At 29.5% G+C, this 5195-nt stretch overlaps 1 non-coding gene across 1 annotated transcript; it reads right to left on the bottom strand.

The window, feature by feature from the left end:
* Positions 1–3888: 3888 nt before the first annotated feature.
* On the bottom strand, positions 3889–3994 carry LOC132634411 (small nucleolar RNA R71). The gene has a single exon (XR_009580138.1). It is a non-coding gene; the product is annotated as a small nucleolar RNA R71 (small nucleolar RNA).
* Between the last annotated feature and the right edge of the window lie 1201 nt (positions 3995–5195).

Below are 5195 nucleotides of genomic sequence, written 5' to 3'. Positions count from 1 at the left end.
TAATTTAATATAAACTGAAATATGTGCTAAATTTCCATATATCTATATCGGATAAGATTAGCAAGTATACACGAATCCATAAAAATAAATTTAATGAAAAAAAGGGGTGAAGTATTACACTTTAACATGGAATTAAGAGGCTAGCACAAATTTTATTTTTGTATCGATTACTACCTTTTAATATCTAATTAAATTGTATATTTTAATAAATAAAGACAAAAAGTATAAGGTTTCATTCATTTTAAATTTATTCTTAATCTTATCTTTATCATTTTAATCGTCTAAAATGTAGGTAATCCAACTTATTGTCATGTTAATATCGTATCAAGATTTTGAATTAAAAAGTTGAAGTAATGACTAAAATTTCGTGATCCAAGAAAGGAAATTTTGATGTTGCAAATATTTTATATATCCAAAGATTTTAAAAAATAAATAATACTACAAAAAGACCGTATGTACGAAAAGTTAGAAGTTAACCTGATCTCCTTGACTTCTTCCCCTAAGAAGGAGATAAGAGTCAAAATTCTCGATTTGTTTCATACCTCCTCCATCTAATTCAAGTTTCATTGATTCATTTAATAGTGCGCTCGAAGTATATGTTTGTCGAGTATTTCAAAAAATAAGGAAATAATGAAAATTTGTCGCATAGAATTAAAATAATAATTCAATCTTAAAGTGCAACTCATGTAGAGAAATAAAAAAAAATCACTAACACACTGATCGCGCTTGCATATTTCATTCTTGCTCCAAAAGATAAAGCACCTTCAAATGTGGCAAGAAAACTATAAACCTTCCAGTAAAAAGGAAAAACAGGTCAGTTTTGATTATACAAATCAAAGTAATTTTTTTTTTTGCTTTCATATGTGTTGTAGGCTTACCCTGTTCAGTTTCTTTGCTCTAATCTTCCATAATGATCTTGTTTCTCCATTTCTATAGCTATGTTGGCAAATAGGCCTCTTGAAGAAGTCTTATTCAGCTTCTACAACATCAATCAACAATAAATTAGAGATTTTCGGAATAGAAAACAGCTCTATAAAAGCTGGGCTTTTAAACATAGGTTAAATAAAAAGAATCAGAAAGAAAAAAACGAAAAAATAAATAAGTTATTGTTTAATTTTTGAAAGTACAAATCTTCTTAACTCTAGCTAACTTTATATAGGTGTATGGAAATATGGATAGATATTCAAGATAAGATAGATTCAAATTCAAAAAATTCCTGACAGAGTAATACTCTATTTTTTTTTGTTATCACATCGAAGAGATAATGTTAGATTAATACTATAAGTACTTAATCATTAATTATTTATGAATTATACCTATTATATTAATTATATCTTTCTGTTTGAACTTCAAAAACCAACATAACTATGAAGTGGTGAATTTTCTCCACTCTATTTATTTTTGTCTTCACCTTTTTTCCCTTACTGTATATGTAAAATATCATTAATAGTTCATTATTTTTTCCCAACAATATCATAACAATTATCCAAAAAAATGCAACATATATATTATTTACATTTCGGATTATGATTATTATTCTTGAATGTCACGTGAGTTTAGTAGATGATTACTATGATCACTTTTATGATTATTATCTAGTGGATCTTATATATAATATTTGTTTTTAATAATTAACTTTAAGTTCAAATTTGATTTTTTTTTCTTCAATTATCATGGAAAGTTAAAACATGTACTTTTTATTATTTTTATTAAAAGAGAAAATTTAATTAATTCTGTTACACATCAAATTTTTCTCACTTTAAATTTTGTTTATCCGGAAAGTGCATGTTTTATATTTTCTTGATAAGCTTAATTTTATATAAATAAATAATAAAGAAGCTACGGTTGATAACTTACCGCAACTAAGAAATGTCATTTTCAAATCTACTTTATCGTTTAATGGCTATGGATTCTACTTTATCGTTTAATTTAAATTTAAAAGATTTTATCTTCCAATTTCAAATTTCAAATCTTCTAAATTTTATTTTTTATTATATGTTATTACAGGAAAGACAAACATTGCCTTAAAATTGTCCAGTGGCTTGTTATTAGCCTGCCACTTGTCTTAACCACGTTGCTTCTACCTCTCCTATTATATATATATATATATATATATATATATATATATATATATATATATATATATATATATATATATATATATATATATATATATTTTCAAATCTACTTTATCGTTTAATGGCTATGGATTCTACTTTATCGTTTAATTTAAATTTAAAAGATTTTATCTTCCAATTTCAAATTTCAAATCTTCTAAATTTTATTTTTTATTATATGTTATTACAGGAAAGACAAACATTGCCTTAAAATTGTCCAGTGGCTTGTTATTAGCCTGCCACTTGTCTTAACCACGTTGCTTCTACCTCTCCTATTATATATATATATATATATATATATATATATATATATATATATATATATATATATATATATATATATATATAGATAGATAGATAGATATAGATTTATAAAATGTCATTAATTGGCTTATTGAAAGAGATAGTTTGAATTTGAAAAGTCCTAAAATTACGATGCTAATGATAAAGATGAGTAGTTGTTTTAGGTCATTATGCTAGCTTTATATTAAAAAATTAAAACTTTATTTTCAGTTATAAAATTAATTAATTCATCAATTAAGGAATTTGATAATAATTATAAAAACCTTTGTCCTAATTCTCATTAACTTTGTCTTAAAATTGCCAAGTGGCTTGTTATTAACTTGCCACTTGGCTTAATCACATTGCTTGTACCTCTCCTTTTATATATATATAGATATAGATAGATATAGATTTATAAAATGTCATTAATTGGCTTATTGAAAGAGATAGTTTGAATTTGAAAAGTCCTAAAATTACGATGCTAATGATAAAGATGAGTAGTTGTTTTAGGTCATTATGCTAGCTTTATATTAAAAAATTAAAACTTTATTTTCAGTTATAAAATTAATTAATTCATCAATTAAGGAATTTGTTAATAATTATAAAAACCTTTGTCGTAATTCTCATTAACTTTATCTTAAAATTGCCAAGTGGCTTGTTATTAGCTTGCCACTTGGCTTAACCACATTGCTTGTACCTCTCATTTTTTATATATATAGATATAGATTTTTGTTTTTCTTTATGTGTGGGCCCCACCTATTTCCCTATCTAAAAATAATAAATCTCCACCTTCTCATCTGATGTGTATTCTTTTTTTATCAAAAATGATTATGGGGACCACCCCAAAATAAAATTCCCCTCCTATTCACGTGTTCCTCCCTTTTTTTTTTTTTTGATAAAATTTGTTATAACTTTTGTCATTTTGTGATAAGGTGGTATAGTCCCATTTGCCCCTTTCTCCCTTTTTGTCATCTTCTTCTTTTCTTTTCTTTTTTTATTTATCCTTTGTGTTAATGTAAACCAAGAAATATTTAATAACTATTTCTAGATAACTAAAAAAAAATACTATCTTAAAATAAATAACTGGCTAAGCAAAATTAAAACCTATAAAGCATGTTTTTGTAATTTTTCTTTCTTTTAAACGCAAAACTTATACTCTAAAAATAGCAAATATTTTTGTTCTTTTTGATTTTCGCAAATAAGCCTACTAAATAAAAATAGAATAAAATCGACACGTCAAACTTAAAATTAAAAGAAATATTTAAAAACTATAAGGTGAAACACACAGGGAGGGTCAAAATTACGTGTCTACAAGATACACAAGCAGAACAATGTAGCTCAAGATGCAATTAGGTGGAGGGTTTTCAAATACTCTTTAGCCGGCGAAGCAAAAACTTGGTTTGAGAAGTTTCCCCACAATTCCATTCATACATGGGTCGAGTTAATGAATGTTTTTCTCAAGAAATGGTTTCCTCTGAGTAAGAAGGCCGAACTTAGAGACAAGATTTTTGAATTCAGGCAACTTCTGGGGGAACAACTTATGAAGCTTGGGAGAGGTTCAAGCAATATTTGATGAGGTCTCCGAATCATGGTTTTCCGAATAACATATTGATGGAGAAATGCTACACGGGTTCAGATCCTAGGACTCAATCTGTGGCAAACAATGCAGCCGGTGGGTATTTCATGGATAAGACTTTTGCTAGAATCAACCAATTGCTTGACAAAGCTTACTACACATAATCAAGCATGACACTCGGTGGAATGGATGGTATGACATATGGGGCTCCGTTGTTCAACACTATGGTGAAGGAAAATCAGGAGACGGACCAAACAAGTGCGAACCTTGCTACCAAAATTAGCTTGTTAACCAAGAGGTTCACGGAAGATGATACCAAGAAGGTGAATGCGGTAGAGGAGACGCAACCTCTACCGAATGGCCTGTATTAAACTTAAGAAGCTCCATATAAGGAGGGACACCCGATACAATATAAAGTTGCTAATTATGTTAATAACTCTCACGGGGGTTATCAAAGACAAAACTATCAGGGCTACGGTTATCAAAATCAATGGCAACCTCGACCGGAAGGACAAGGTCATCATTATGGAAGAAATGATCATGGTGGTTCGAATCAAGGGAACTTCAACAATAACAATAGTTTCATAAATCAGATCTCCAATCCCTATGTTCCACGGTAGGGATAATCTTCCAACTCATAAAATTGGTGAGAGGGCCCTTCGAATGATGAAGGGAATTCGAAATTGGAAAGCATGCTTGAGCGAGTATTGGAAAATCAAGAAAAGTCTGATAAGCCGATCAAGGGCTTGATCGAAGTTGAGCATTCGCATACCGCTTCCATTCAAAAGCTAGAATCACAAATGAGAGATCTTTCTCGACCTCCACAAAGAGGGAAACTCCCAAGCGTCACAATCCCGAACCCAAAGGGTAGTAGAGGTGATCCAATATCTAAGTGCAATGGTATCACTACTCGAAGTGGGAAACTACTTCAAAAAGTGAGGGTAAGAAAGTGGTAAGGTGACGGGGGAACTTACGCCCTTAACTTTTTAAATCTTCATCTCCCTTACCTCAACGTTTGGTGAAGAAAACTGAAGATGCCAAGTGTCAAAGGTTCTATGATCAATTGAAGCAACTATCCATAAACATTCCATTCCTAGATTCTTTTAAAAAGATGCCGGATTTTGCTATGTATTTGAAAGATTTGACAACAAAGGAGAAGCCCATCAAAAATGAAACGGTAAGTGTCCCTCATCGTATAAGTTCTATCATCTCCGCAACCA

This window comes from Lycium barbarum, chromosome 3, assembly GCF_019175385.1.
Source record: "Lycium barbarum isolate Lr01 chromosome 3, ASM1917538v2, whole genome shotgun sequence".
Taxonomy (NCBI): domain Eukaryota; kingdom Viridiplantae; phylum Streptophyta; class Magnoliopsida; order Solanales; family Solanaceae; genus Lycium; species Lycium barbarum.
This window is presented reverse-complemented; position numbering and strand designations above follow the sequence as displayed.